The sequence below is a fragment of the Siphateles boraxobius genome, unplaced genomic scaffold (genome assembly GCF_051911475.1).
Source record: "Siphateles boraxobius isolate OS27281-9 unplaced genomic scaffold, OSU_SipBor_1 66, whole genome shotgun sequence".
Classification (NCBI taxonomy): Eukaryota; Metazoa; Chordata; class Actinopteri; order Cypriniformes; family Leuciscidae; genus Siphateles; species Siphateles boraxobius.
In genome coordinates, this window is record NW_027509193.1 from 21,984,864 (window position 1) to 22,000,904 (window position 16,041).

At 40.9% G+C, this 16,041-nt stretch overlaps 1 protein-coding gene across 5 annotated transcripts in view; it reads right to left on the minus strand.

Moving 5' to 3' along the window:
• The window catches only part of tnrc6c1 (trinucleotide repeat containing adaptor 6C1), a 55,585-nt gene extending 39,899 nt beyond the window's left edge, over window positions 1-15,686 (minus strand). For all 5 annotated transcript variants that reach the window (XM_077212950.1, XM_077212949.1, XM_077212952.1 and 2 more), the window contains exon 1: window positions 15,094-15,686. The gene's annotated coding sequence lies outside the window, so the exon portion shown is untranslated. The remainder of the gene's footprint in view (window positions 1-15,093) is intronic.
• Window positions 15,687-16,041: the final 355 nt, after the last annotated feature.

Genomic DNA, 16,041 nt, shown 5'->3' on the forward strand with positions numbered 1-16,041 from the left:
TTTCTAATAGATAATTTTAAGATAAATTTTTTCATCAAAAATAACCTAAGTAAGCATTTTTTTACTTTATACAGCAGCCGATTTAAAAAAGAAAAAGAAAAGAAAGAACAAACAAAATATTCCATGTCTGTTAATGAAGAAAGTGAACCTACAAATGTAATAAACTTAGTGTGGCTTTTCAGACTAAAACAAAATCTGGTTTACCACCAATAATAAGTCCAAACCACCAAAGATAAAACACTTAGGCCTAAACATAAGACATTCTCTCCTCTAGTATTGAGAAAAATACCTAACCGTACATTCATTAGATAATACAGACCAACCTGCCTGAAGACAAAATATAGCAGAAATCACTGATTTAAACTAGATTTGCAAAAATAAATGAAAGCAGCTGCATCAAGTAAAAATTTCTAGTTAAATAAAGAAAAAATCCATCTGTGAACAAAGCTCAAATGTATTAGAGCTGGTCTGATTGTTTGCTCTTATGTTAACAATAGTCAGAAAAGAATGTTAACAAGAAATTCACAGGAAAAAGGATGTGCTTGGAACATTTCTTTTAGGAATAAAAACATTGACTTTGAACTTTCTTCGTTGTATACCACCTGTTTTCAGTACACTCTGCCTGAGTGGATGAATCAGAGATAAACAAATGTGACATGAACCAGATGCACCAAAACAAGATTGATGGAAGCCTATGAATGGCTCTTCTTTTCTAATAATCACTAAATAAATATTTGAAAGGAGAGATGACCGGTGGTCATCATATATCAACTGATACACTACTGTTCAAACATCATGTGACGTCAAAAGTCTCGGTGAATTTTCAGCATCATTACTCCAGTCTTCAGTGCCACATGATCAGTCATTTTGCTGTGGTAGTCAGTGTTAGTGGTGTTAACAGTGTTCGGCCGTACATCGATACTATTTTGCTTTTTTTATAGATCAGTTGGACAATGGGCACTACATTTATAAACTGAAAGTGTCTTTCATCTGAGTCAGAGTGATGAGATTAGAGAAAGATGGCTGACAATACAGTTGCAAACGATTCAAGCATTCGTTTTGTATAAATAAAGGGAAAGTTGAAAATATCTAATGTTAAAGATCAAAATAAGTGCAACAGATCGTGAGCGTCACAGACAAATTTCTTATCGATTCACCATGCAAATTCAAATAACAAATGTGTATAAATTAGTGCTGTGCGTTAAACGCGTTATTAACGGCGTTAACGCAAACACATTTTAACGGCGTCAATTTTTTTATCGCGAGATTAACGCTCTTTTTGGCCTAGCAAACAACATCACACCGGATAGCTAGACCGGAAACAAAACAACAGGCACGCCGCACGTACTTGTTTGGGCTTGCGCGCCGGCCAAAGAGTAGTAGGCTAACGGTACGTTTTGAGTGGATGGCGCGAGCGCGAGACGCCGATCTAGAGACGTGCACTCTCAACGCAGTAGAGTGCGGCGCGGGACTAGATTTGATGGCCGAGTGCGAGGGTGGGCTCGAGCGGTAATGCACTCACTCTGTGTGCGGATACGGGAGAATAAAACGATTCGCGGGACTCCCGCAAACTAGAAATATCTATGAATAAAACAAAAACTAATACATTTTTATTCATGTTGCAGAAAAGCAACAAGAACAACTAAAACAAAATAGAAACGATTTACAGGCCAGAGTTTCTTTTTATAACATGTTTGCAGCGTTGAGGGATGTAGCCAATCACAGACATATGAAGAAGCATCAGAAGCATTTAAAATAGACTCCCCTCACCGCTCAAAAAAACTTTTTGTTCAGTGCTGAATTCTGTAAGCTGGCAAATCCTCAAATTATAACAAACAAAGTGTATATATTATGGAAGATGCATTGTGCAGTCAGCTTCACTGATAATAACAGATGTGTGAGATGGCGATGAACTGATGTCAGCTTTTTAGGAATTATTAAGGGATCGCACTTTGCGCGCATTCAGTCATGCCAAACCATGCACTCAGTAGCCTGCTTGCTTTTATGTTATAACAGTGGTTTGTGTGTTAATGCTTTAATAACAAATAATTTATCAGGAGCATTTATGCTGATGTGTATGGTGGCGACACGTAGGCGAAAGTATTAGGAGGTAGCCTACAAAAAAAGAGTCTATTTGCGGGCGGGAGCGGGACAAAAATGTTGCGGGCGGGAGAAAGTAACATAGAAAATAGTTGAGAACGTCAGTTATAACGACCCACGTATGAAAAAAATTGACGGGTTTAAATCGGGCTTGGGCTCATAATTACAGTTTATGTGTCGGGCCGGGCTCGGACACAATGCGCACGGGCTCGGGTCGGGCTTGATTTTTTGGGCCCGATCTAAGCTCTACAATGGATGACTTCAGACAGAAGCACATGGATACCACAGCTAAGAACAAACTTACTGCTGATCCACTTTTCCATGTTGATAAGAGCATTAAAATTAGAAAAAATAATGAGACAAATAGAAATCAAGGGACATTTAGAATAGATAAAAATGTGCGATTAATCGCGAGTTAACTATGGCATTAATGCGATTAATCGCGATTAAATATTTTAATCGTTTGACAGCACTAGTATAAATAGATTTTTTTAATTGCTTTATAAAAAGACTGATAATTTAATACCACTTAAATCTAAAAATTGAAAAGCAAAATTTTTCATACTGCTCATTATATCTGTGTGATGCATAAATTTACTTGTAGCATTTAAAAACATCTGTTTTACAGATGTATTTTTAATTATATATTTAAATGATACATCTATTTATTGGTTGGTCAGTCTATATAAATATGTATTTATATATATATATATATATATATATATATGTATATATATATATATATATATATATATATATATATATATATATATATATATACACACACACACATATATAAATATAGCCAAAACATTAAAACAATTATGTCTCAGTCCATAATGACCTTTGCTTTTAGCTTTACCTGTGTGTTAGATCATGGGGAGAATTAGCCTAATGAGATTTATACATATCCCACAACATAACTGCCAACATTGCTGGTCTCTTCTGTATTTATGATACGGTCCAAGTCAAAGTCAGTATGAAGTAGGCTACTGTAGGAAAAAGCGGTAGGTGGAGGAAGGAGGGAAATGAGCGTGTTGAAGAGACGGTGGAGACGAGGAGGTGGTGGTGGGGGGGGGGGGGTGAAATAGCTAGACGATCTCTGGGCACAGAGCCAAAAAATGTCAGCGCTGCAAGACAAACAAGAGAGCTGAGAGCCCTCGGGAACCTGCTGGCTAGCAACAGCAGCTACAGAGGAAGAAATCTGCAGCCTCTCTATCAGACACAATCAGGCATTAGAAACCCATAACTTCCGAGCCATTTGAGAAGACCAGACCTGACATGCCAGTAAACCCCTGGATAACACGAAAAACCCCTTTAGTCACCAGCCGCACTCAACAAATAACAGACAAAAGACGGGGTGAAAGGACCTTTAGAGTCTGATTTTATTTCCACAGCCAACTAATACAGTGGTGAAAGTGCGGCGTGAAATCCCGTTTTATGAATTCCAGACCATCTGTAGGCACCTTTTTAATTCAGCAGAAGAAAACTTCCTATCAGCCTAGGCTGAATGGCAATAAAAAACATTGAAAGGTGATTTTTTAATACGTTTAGTTCCTGGCTGGCAAACAGACGCTAAAAATAGCTTTTTGGTGGATTGACTCGCAGTCATAGCAGTCTGATGACTTTCATCTTCCTCCAAAGTCACTAATGAAAGCACTTTCACAAGCTCTGCTGACAATTTATTGCCCTAATAGATCACACAAATGCCTTCCATAAAGACCCCTGTCATTATACTCAAATCACGTAGGTCTTTCAGCAACTGCACATTTGTCTCAATAAAATGCAAAACATCCAATAGTTCAGCACACTAATGGACTTAGCATAAGAGGAAACTCATGTAACGGCGGACTAAATTGAGAGTGATCAGTTCTGAGGTTATTAGTGATGCATCAAGGGGGGAAAAAAGTTGTCAAACGAATTTTAGTGAGATTAGTACAAACACTGTACACAGTAGGGTTGGGTATCGTTTGAATTTGAACGATTCCGATTTCGATTCCTTGTTTCGATTCCGGTTCCTAACGATTGTCAATTCCGATTCTTTTAAGAGGCAGGGTCAAAAAAGTTCAGTATATTTTAAATGAGCTAGCTAACCAACGATCTTTCGCGAATAGAGCGTCTGGCGCGAGTGATTTCAATGCAAAGAGGCGTTACACGCGTAAAAAATTCCTGCGGCGCGAATGGGGACAGGCCCGCTTTTCAGTTTATAATGTCTAAGTTTATATAGACACGAAAACTCCTTTTTTACGTGCGTCAATTTCGCTTTTGACGTGCAAATGGATTCAAAGTGTTCAAGCGTATAACTAGACGCGGTAGGCGCGAATTTGACGCGCTATTTGCAGCATTAGGACGACTCTCGAGTTGCTTCGCTCGGTTATGCCAACACTTCCAATGGACGCTTCTTTGTTGGTGTTCAGCGGTTTCTTCTTCCGGTCGGCGGACTGTGAATCGAAACTAGGAATCGAAATTTAAACTTTTGAACGATACCGGGAAAATCGCAAAGCTCATCCCGGTTCCAATCGATACTCGATACCCAAGCCTAGTACACAGTCATGGCTTTTCATCCTTTCAGTCTTCCAGGAGCTTCAGTGTACGTTTACATGACAACAATGTACTAAAAATGGAAACGTTTTTCCTTTGCCATTTTCGCATAGAGCCGACACCATTGTCAAAACGATCCCCGTTTACATGGATCAGTGAAAATTATAAAAAAACGCTGTATTCTGCTGCCATGCCAGTAGTTGACGAGGTCACTTTGTAAAGAAACACTATGCGCCTATCTGAACACGTAATACGTAGCACATGACGTCACCGTTTTCAAAAATGTGTGTTTTTGTAGTTTACACGAAGAGAATTATGGTAAAGTTTTCAAGAGGTTGTACTTTGAAACCTGTTTTCAAAAGTTTGCATTTTCAGTCACCCAAAACACGTTGTTGTGTAAATGAATGGCCAAAACGCATAAAAAGTGTTCCGATTTCAGTTGAAAATGGTGACATGTAACAGCCTATTACACTGGACCTATGAAACCTTGAAAGGGCTGGTTCACCCAAAAATTAATTGTCATTATTTACTCACCCTCATGTCTGTAGGTTTTTTTTTGTCTATTCAATGAAAGTCAATGGGGTCCAATGTTGTTTAAACTTTCTTCAAAATATCTCAGAGACAACTATCCCTTTAAGGCTTAAAGGCGTTCTTCGTTTTGAGGTAAAATTAAGTTCGAAATACATGGCCAGCGATATACTGTTATCGAACATCTGACGCCACCCACACTGCTGAGAGCGGCATTTAGATTAATATGTAAATATGTGCTGTGCGCATTCCTCTCGGCAACAAAATGTCTCCGGTTACTATCGTTACCTCGGTTCCCTGAGAGGCGGGAACAAGACATTGCGTAGCTACACTGCGGGAATCCGCCCTTCTCCACTTTTGTTGAAATCTTATGGGCTAATGCCAGCTTGGTAAAGCTGGCCAATTGTCGCAAAGTACGCAAATACTGACAGGCTCGCAGGCAGTATAAAATGCATGGGCGCGACAATTGCGTCAGAATCACAACTGAACGCTGCAGAGCGAACAGCGAACACGGTAGCTAACGCTAGTAAAATCTGCCGAAGGTGTTCTGAGAAGACCAGTCAGCAGCAAAACATAAATCCTGGAAGACATACCTCTAGACCAGGCCCACGAGGAGGCAACAGCCCATGTCGAATGAGCTCATATGTTAGGGGGGACAACCTTCCCCTGACACGCGTAAGCCAGCGCGACAGCATCCACAATCCAGTAAGAAAGTCTTTGTTTTGAGACAGTTGACGTTTTTCCCTTAGTACAGCAACCAAAGCACATGAAAAGCTGGCCTGACTAAAGGAAGGCGCCCGCGCTATTCACATACATCCGCAAACAGCACTCTGTGCGTCAGCGTCACGCGAGGATGACAGCTCAGTAGATAAGCGGGCAGAGAAACATCCTGTGCTTTAGGCACGTAGCCCCGTTTCAGCCGCAGAGTAACAGTGCAGCCACCAGTCCGAAACAGATAATATCACTGTCCATGAGAACACATGCAAGTCTCCAATGCGCTTAGCTGAAGCAAGGGCATGGAGCAGAGCGTTATTTTGTTATTCTTTTTTTCTTCAGGAAGAGCTCCTTAATTGCACTCGAAACCAAGAGCTCGAAAGGCGGTAGAGAATGAGCCCTCAAAACTAGAGGTAGATCCCACGGCAGCACTGAAGGCGGCCGTGAAGGACAATCCCCTCGCTCCCATGATAATCTGACCACCAGAGCATGCCTTACGATCGACTGCTTGTAACCGGGGAACGAAACGAAGCAGTAGCGGCCACTTCAGCGTAGGTGCACTCACATTATTTTAGAGTCTGTGCTGCAGGAAGCAACAAATATCCAACACCGGGGGAACCACCAGGTCAAAGACAGTATCCTGGCACCATTTACAATAATCATGGAGTAGAACAACAACCAATAGTGTTGCTCTTCTGGGAGTGCTCACAGCTGATAGACAGGCTCAGACGAATTAGCTGCTCAGCTACACCAGAATTGCATATCAGCTAGAAACTTAGGCTGTACTGAACAATATAGAGCAGCATAACAGCACAACAGCATAATCACATATCAGTATACATAAGCACAGCGTCAGCAGCCGTAGTGACGACAACTGTGAATATACGTAGTTAGATCAGAATAGCCAGGTGCACTGAAGAATACAAGACTAAATAACAGCATAAATAAAATCAGTACATAAGCACAGCATCAGCGGCCACAGCGATGACAAATGTGAATATATGCAGTTAGATCAGAATAGCCAGTTGCACTGAAGAATACAGGGCAACATAACAGCAAACACATATCAGTATGTATATAAGCACAGCGTCAGCGGCCATAGCGACGACAACTGTGAATATACGCAGTTTGATCAGAATAGTCAGTTGCACTGAAGAATACAGGGCGACATAACAGCATAAACACAAAGCACAGCGTCAGCGGCCGTAGCGACGACAACTGTGAAAATACGCAGTTAGATCAGAATAGCCAGTTGCACTGAAGAATACAGGGCGACATAACAGCGTAAACACATATTAGTATGTACATAAGCAGAGCTTCAGCGGCTGTAGCGACGACGGTGAATAAGGAGTTAGATCAGTATAGTCAGTTGCACTGAAGAATACACGGCAACATAATGGCATAAACACATATCAGTATGTACATGAGCACAGTGTCAGCTAGGGATGGGAATCGAAAACCGGTTCCACTCGAGAACCGGTTCTAAATTTTACGATCCATCGATATTGTATGCCCTCGACGTTAACGAGTCCTCTTATCGATGCTCCTGCTCTGAGTCAGCCATAGTATGTACAGACCGTGAACTCACAACTGTCCCTTTTGTCCTTTATCAAGCACCATAGCACCGCGTCCAAAGATAATCTTTGTCCTGCAAAGTCTTATTTGATCAGTGAGTAAAATTGTCTCTCTCTGGTAATGTAGATGAACCGCTGCGCTTGTGACAGGGCGCATGTTAAACTGATCGAGCAGAGAGAGAGAGAGAGAGAGAGAGAGAGAGCCCCGGTCGCGCGCACGCACTCTCTCTCTTCGGAGCAAGGCGAAAGTAGGCTTCACCGTCTCAAAACTAAGCGCTGTCTTCCTCTCTCCCTCGCACATATTAATCAAAATAAACGACACGATGGTAAGGTAGGGAGACTAAAGTTTTATGTGGAGCATTCGGAGATTTGTTTTTCCTGAATTGCCGCTGGGTGTGAATTGTGCTAAAATACGTTGTCTTATCTTCTCTGAAAAGTCTTCCGCACATTCAGCTGACATAATCACACTTCAAATAAACGAAAAAAAACGATCCAGTGATGAAATGTTTTCTGTGATGACACACATCTTGTGGGATGTCCCAACTGACGGGATAATCACACAACGCGAACACGTCCGATAATGACACGTCCAATTCGCGAACTAATGACTCATTTGAACCGATTCGTTTTAATGAATGGTTAAAACAACTGATCTTTCCAACACTGAACTCACGGGACGTTTAATCGGTGTATAACTAATCGGTAACACTTTATAATAAGGTTCCATTTATTACAGAAATTACATAACAAGTACAGTTTGCTTAGTCAAGTGTAAGCATTAAAACGACTTGTTTTTCCCCCCGAAAAAGACTACTTTTTCCCACACACTGCTATCAGGAATCGATAAGAGAATCGTTAAAGAATCGGATCGATAAGCAGAATCGTTAGTGGCATTGATATTGATCAAATCTTATCAATTCCCATCCCTAGTGTCAGCGGCCGTAGCGGCAACGACTGCACAAACCTGTAGTCAAAACTCAAGACTAGGAGATAATTGAGGATAAACACTCACCGAAAGCACAGTTCTGTGAAGATCAGCCGGTTGCAAAACATACAACCCTAAAGACGCGCCTACATGGCCCATGAAGAGGCGATATACCTCGATAAGTGAGCTCACATGTTAAGGAGAGTTTTTCCTCCTGAACGTATGCTAGTGAAGTGCTCGGTTGATGGGTCATGGGTCCTCAAAGTCCTCCATCCCTCTTGGGCACCACGAAATAGCAGCTGTGCACTTCCATTCTCAGAACGTTCTTATTGTGGAGCTCACATAAACAGCACACAAACATTGCAAATGTCGCCTACAGGAACAGAGGGGACATGATGCAGAACACGGCGCTTGGGGACGGGGCCTCCAACGAACTCTCTCCTCCTTTTGGATGGTCCGTAGGACGATTAAGCTATCCGTGGTCGATTAAGCTACATTCCCGGTCCCGCCTACAGCGAAGATCCAGCTCAGGGCAGAGCCGCAGCGGGCTGCTCAGCCGATCTTAGGCGGGACAAGGTGCCGACAAAGAGAAATACCTCGACAAGGGCTGGATGAGCGACGGAGCAATATTCGTGACTCATAGCTTTCGCGCTTCTGCGTCCCAGAGAAATGCTCAGTAACGGACTTCACGGCGTCACCAAGGAAGCAGGTTTCTTTTTTCAGTCAGATGAGCCGTGAACTTGCACGCCTTGGACTGCAAGCTGAGATCCGCACCCAGAGACGAACGGAGGGGCACAATGCAGGGCGACAGTTTCCTCGACGGAGAGCATGCGCACAGAGCCGTGGGCTTCCATCTTGTCCCTTTAGAGGCGCCGATTGTGGTGCAGACCAGGATGTTACCATGTTTTTGCTCATGGACGTCGTGGAAGAGCGGAGTCTCCTCCTCGATGCAGCCTGGCGGCGGCTCGACTGGAAATTCCAGACTTAATTTCTTTTTACAGGAGCATTTCGTGTCGAGTCCAGCACGTCCGCGAAAAGGACTGGTGCATGGCAACGGCAGAGGACTATGGCCCCAGGCCTCATCGTCACCGACGTTTCTGGGTTGGCAATTGTCACGCCCATGCATTTTATACTGCCCGTGAGCCTGTCAGTATTTGCTTACTTCGTAACAATTGGCCAGCTGTTCCAAGCTGGCGTTAGCCCATAAGATTTAAACAAAAGTGGAGAAGGGAGGAGTTCCTGCAGCGTAGCTACGCAATGTTGAGTTACCGCTTTTGAAAGGGAAATAAGAAAACAGCAAGCATTTTTTTAATAAAGCATAAGAAAAACATCTGATATAGCAATCTGGCATCTGCTTTTCTTATGCTTTATTTAAAAAAATGCTTGCTGTTTTCTTAGTGTTGTGTGTTTATTTTGTTACCGAGAGGAATGCGCGCAGCACATATTCATCTAACCGTCACTCTCAGAAGTGTGGGCGGCGTCAGAAGTTCACTAACTACGCTGGTCGCATATTTCGAACTTCGTTTTACCCCTAAACGAAGAACGAAAAAGAACTTCGCCATGAGTATATTGGGAACCAGATGTGCCCACGAACTTCCCACAATACATTTACTGACCATCTACTGCATACTGCACACAAAACTTGTGAAAATCATAAGCTCCAATAAGACTGGAGACTGCTGTGCAGGTTACTTTTTTTGAAAGAAATTAATTCATCAAGAATGCATTATTATTGATCAAAGGTGACAGTAAAGACTTGAACTAGGGATGCTAACCGATGACCGTTTGACCGATGGTTGACCGTCTCAACCTTAACCGATCAAAGATGTCGGTAGTCGGTTAAAAAAAAAAGTGATCTCTAAATTAGGCTATTATAGACAGTGGACTAAACGCTACTACAGTTAGCCATCTTATTCGAAGATATTTTTGTGTGAAGTGAACAAATCCCTCACTCAATTTTTCATAACTCGCTTGTTTGTACTTAATAAACCAATAAAAACATTTGGCGCGAGGTCACAGCGTTTGGGTTCGCGCGCTAACAAGGTTTGCGAAAAGTAAAGCCTACAGGCTTAAACACTGGAGGTTAGAGCCAGGGCAGACGACAGGATGAAGCGTGCAAAGAAACGTAACGTTAGTGTGTGGGACCATTTCACCAAAAAGAATGACACAGTAAGTTGCAACTTGTGTGATACAGTGCTTAAATACAGTAGTAATACTGTAGAAATACATTACATCTACATTTCAGTAGTAACAGATAAGGTGATGATGATCATCATCTTTCTTTATTATTGTTAGCACTAACGTTACCTAAAACTAATCGGAGTCTCTTCGGAGCTGTCATTTTCTTAAATGAGACGCTGCAATGTTTCAAATGAGCTTCTAACGCTAGACCAACAACTTTATTTTCAACGCGATCACCTTGTACCCAAACCATTTCGAAACTTAGGAGCCATTTGTCCTCCGGTTACATACAAGCTCCTCGGCCCCGCGTTTGCGGGACTCATGTTTCGTGCTGTAGGGGATTTTAAAAAAGTGACGTGAGTGGAAGCGCGGCGCCGGGGCTGTGTGTGTGTGTGTGTGTGTGAGCGGGAGGCAGAGAGAGATGCGACAGAGTTGCGAAATTGCAGGCGCGGCTCGAAATTGCTGTTATTTCAAATAGCGTGGCATATTTTAAACTAATCGGTTAACCGGTTTCAACCGGCTAATGAGGCTCGGTGGTCGGTCAAGAAATTTTTTAGTTTTCGCCATCCCTAACTTGAACATTATAACAAAAACAATTAGGCCTATGTAATTTCAAATAAATGCTATTCTTTTGAGCTTTCATAGAACAAATCCTTAAAAAAAAACTTTCATGGTTTAAATAAAAATATCAAGCAGTGTTTTCAACATTGATAATAATAAGAAATATTTCTTGACCACCAAATCAGCATTTTGGAATGATTTCTGAATGATCATTTGAATGAAAACTGGAGCAATAATGCTGAAAATGCAGCTTTGGCACATCACAGGAATGAATTACATTTTTAAATATATTAACATATTACTTTTTGATCAAATAAATGCAGCCTTGGTGAGCATAAGATACTTTTTTCAAAAACAACTAAAAAAACTAAATTTATATTGAGAATTTTGTTTACGGCACTTTATAGCAAGCAAACTATATAGCCTAGCTTTGTTTCCTGCCTGTGAAATAATCAATAGCCTACTACTATTGGGGAAACAAAAACACTGATCGTGAAGACAAAACACATTTCAACAGTTCAGGCCAGGGAGACTGTAATCTCGGCTTATTCTAAATAAGATTGATCTGTGCCAGTCTATTATTGTGGTATCTATCCGTTTCAGATTTACTCATCCCTAAACACCACAAAGTGTGGCTCGCTTTACATGTCGGTCAGAGGGTCTCTTCCTGTCTAAGTGGGCGGCTCTTGGTCAGAAAAAGCCACAAATATTCTGAATACCATGAAACATGAATTTCAGATAAACTATCAAATAACTGTTACTTTCAGTACCTCACAGTTATAGACAACATGTCTCAGCCCTGTGTGTTTTTAAAATGTATGATATTAAAACATCCTAATAAGCAAGATGAACAGGAAGGACTAAACAAACACCTTTACTGTAACTGAAGGCTGACATTTTGCAGTCAACCAAGCAGGTGAAATGTGGTATTCTACAAATAAAAAATGCCTTTCAAAAGGTTAATGTATTCAGATATCTGCTACAGTGTGTCTCAGAGTGGCAAACTTGCCCTTGAAAGACTCATCTAAGCTGCCCTTTGGCCTGTGGTTTTCAACCAATCAAAAAAAGAATGTAAAGCTCATGGCATGCCAAAAACACATCCTGAAGATTAAAAAAATTAACCTCCTCACTTCAGACCTGTGTGAATGGAGAAAACAGCATAGAACAAAGCATGCAAGACACATTATGACACCTATTCATAACATAGATAAAGTCTCAGGCAGAGACTTAATCTCAATGCTCATAACACCTATCACACAAGAGCAAGTAATTTGATTAAATTCAGTATCCCCTCTACTTCTACTACCTTTGGACGTAATGCCTTCCGCTTTGCATCAGTACATGACTGGAACATACTACAAAATACCCTGAAACTTACATCTCTGATCCCAATCTCCACCTTTAAGCAAAACCTAGAAAATTACATAGTTGACTCTTGTTCCTGCTGACAATCATGAACCATATTTATACACACATATTTAAGCACTCTATTCCTTTTCTTTTTCCCCTTTGTTGTCTATCTTTTTTTAATTTAGTTGCTTGTTTATGTGTTATGTGTTTGACTATGTACAGCTGTACAGTATGTTCTTATTTATTCCTGTAGCCTCTTGGCCAGGTCATGTTTGTAAATGAGAAGTGGTTCTCAAACAGTTTACCTGGATAAATAAAGGTTAAATAAATAAAAAAATAAAAAATTCTAGAGGCTTACATAATTAAGATATGAAAGAAATATCTATACATCAATATCATCTATTATGATTAACAAGTCCTATGAGGGTCAGTGGGACACAGATCCGGTCACAATCTTCAGAGATCAGCATAAATCTAACTTTAGGAATGACAGCTGTTGGTTAGTCTTCTGACCAAAAAAAATAAAATGATGACCCATGTTGATTCAAGGCATTAATGTCAAAGTTAGACAGGACACCAAGATATGCACAGCACATAGCAAAAGTGGGACATAATGGGACATAATCACTCAGCCATAAAAACTTACCTTGCATTACTAGTCTGATACGAGTGACTGTGAGGAGCTCAGATGGGAGCCTCTATTTTAGATTAGAATACAGATGCTAAACTGATGTGACAAATCACCAAGTGTATAAAATAGCAACATAGTTGCATGCAGATGTAAAATGTGTACCAGAAAATAAAACACACACACAAAAGAGAAAATGACAGTTGTTTGCAGGATATAGGTAAAGAGATAAACACCTGCATGCAATGCAGCCATCACAGTCATTTGTTTGGAGGGGGAAAAAATGGCCATGATTTTACTTCAACACAACTCTCTACTTTTATAGTTAGATGAAAAAGTTGTTGAATCAAACAGTTTATTAGAATCATTTACAATTAGTATTAGTTATAATTTCATTCTATTTTTTTGTAACAAATCGTGATTTTTTTTTTTAAACAGTTAACCCTAACATTGACTTTACTATAGAAATATCAAGCAATCCATGGTTTTATCTGTGGTTACTATGGTCTTGCTCAAAATGCCACAGTAGAGGAACTAAGTTTCATAGGGGAATCATGCACCAGACTTTAATAACCAACAGCGACAAATGACCAAACATGAAGCCACATGGTGCAAATCCCAAGCCACAGTAATGCTGGTAAGGCTTTATTAGAACAAGCTGAGAGGTGCAATGTGACCTAAGCTTTATGGTAATCTGAGCATTAAGTGGCCTCTTTTTGTCTGACCCTTTTTCACTCCTGGAGAACACACAGCCCTTTTCAAAGGTCTGGCTCTGACAGGGGGACCCTGACCCTGTGAGGGGAGCTGAAACTTCTCTGCCAAATTAGCAACTTCACCACCACAGGAACAGTCATGTGTATGTTTGACATGAGTTCTGTCCTCAGTGGCGACCCTGCACAGCTAAAAACAGTATTCCGTGCGCTTGCGAAATTTTACCATGGTAACCATAGTGTCCGTCTAAATCAGTAATCGCTACCAAAACAAAACGATGGTAATTTTGTAGTAATCTCGTTAAAAACAAGTAAAATAAATACTGACAGGAAGATTCTGGCAGCTTACTATATTTCGTGGTAGGCCCTATAGCTAATATATTCCTATTACTTATATCATAGTAAAAAAACTGAGTTTTTAACGGAAAGTAGCCTATCACCAATTTTTGTAAACAAGTTTACTCTCAATTGGTAAACATGATTTCGAGATTAAAGCTCGAATTCTCCACAGGAAAAAAAAACAACAACAAAAAAACAGAAACCCCAAACACTTGGAAGCTTCAAGGAGCTGAGGAATCTGAATACGACCAGAAATAATAGTAGCTTCTTCGTGAGATATTTCTAATCCAAACCCCATGAAAATATAAACACCACACAGCTTTATCTATCGTTCATCGTCCAGGGTTAACGTCATTGCAGAAAGACTGTAACATTGATTCTCCATAATAATATAATGTAAAAAAATAAAATAAAAACTATTGAGTTGCCTTAGCTTAGATAACATGTTATCATCAAAACGACGTGACATGACTCCCCGCAAATCCTGGACACATATTTACACACACCATTCGAGCGTCTAATTCTAGGGTTAAGTAAACGCAACAACAGTCAAATCACAAAATTGATCACATTACCAGACATTACGCGCGCGTATCTAAAAAACGACTGGAATCCGATAGGAAATAAGGCTTAACTCGCATCTGTTTAGAAAATGGGCCAATGTTGATGTTCGGGGGAGTAAACATTTGCACACGAAAGATATTTCTAACCATCATACCAGAAAAGACCGTGCATGGTGTTAAATACCCTTATCGGCGAGCGTTTGAACACAGTATGCCTGGGTTTAGTAATTTGCCTGGGTTTAGTAATTGCGTCCCTCTCTGTCAGAAACAAAACAGCTCAAAAGAAATTCCTAAAATGACGCAATATCACTGTATACCAAAAAATATCACACCCCGCCCACCTAAATATTATAACCGTTTTAAAAATGTCTCGTCTTACCTTTATTTTGCAGACGGAGCAACTGCGGTCTGCTGTTCAGATGTGATGCATGGTGAAGGAGGCTGTTGTCGATACCCGTACTGACACAGATCAGATATTATTCAGTCGCATTCAGGACAGTCACAGGACACTCGCTCCTGCAGTGATCTGCAATGGCTAGCCTGGCTTTCCAGTTGAGGAATTCGCCTCTCAAATGCAGGGGAATTTATCCAGATGCGGAAAAAATGCCAGTGCAAACAGTGAAAAGACAATTTTGCACGTCAGCAAGACAGCTTAAGGTTGATCAGCTTTAACATTACGACGATTTTAGGAGCAGCTACACACGCGCATCCACACAGACCCGCGCACACTGGCAGTTTGAGCTTTTGTATTTTTTTGGGGGGGGTGTATATAAAGTGCGTAAAGGGAAATATTTCAGCATGCCTTCAGTTCGTTAATGCGTATGTAAACGAGTCCACACGAGTAAATGTCCCGATGCTCAGAAGGTAGGGAAATTCCAATGCATCCATTTAAAATGATACTGCACTGACGTGAAGCGTTCACTGGATTTTCGTTTGTGGCGCTCCAGCAGCCATTTTGTTGAAACTGACAACAGCGGCTCAATCTCAGTAGAGTAAAACAGGAAGTGCCCCCATTCCCCAGCGGCACGTCACGTGACTTCAACTAACAAACAATCCAACCCCTATGTTAAAATATCGCTCCACCTTTATTGTTGCTATGACAATGAGGGTCGAGAAACTACCTCTTCCCTCCCCCAACAACACAAACTCATATATACCCAGCCATCCGATCCCTTGTGTTTCTCTCATTTGATTAATCATTCATCGGGGTTTCTCAGCAATACCTAAAATAAAACCATAGTTGTTCTAGAGAGCTCTTGTATCCATTTTAGTTACAAGGTTTAACGTACCACATTAAATATGTATTTTTAGACATCGTTCCACCAGC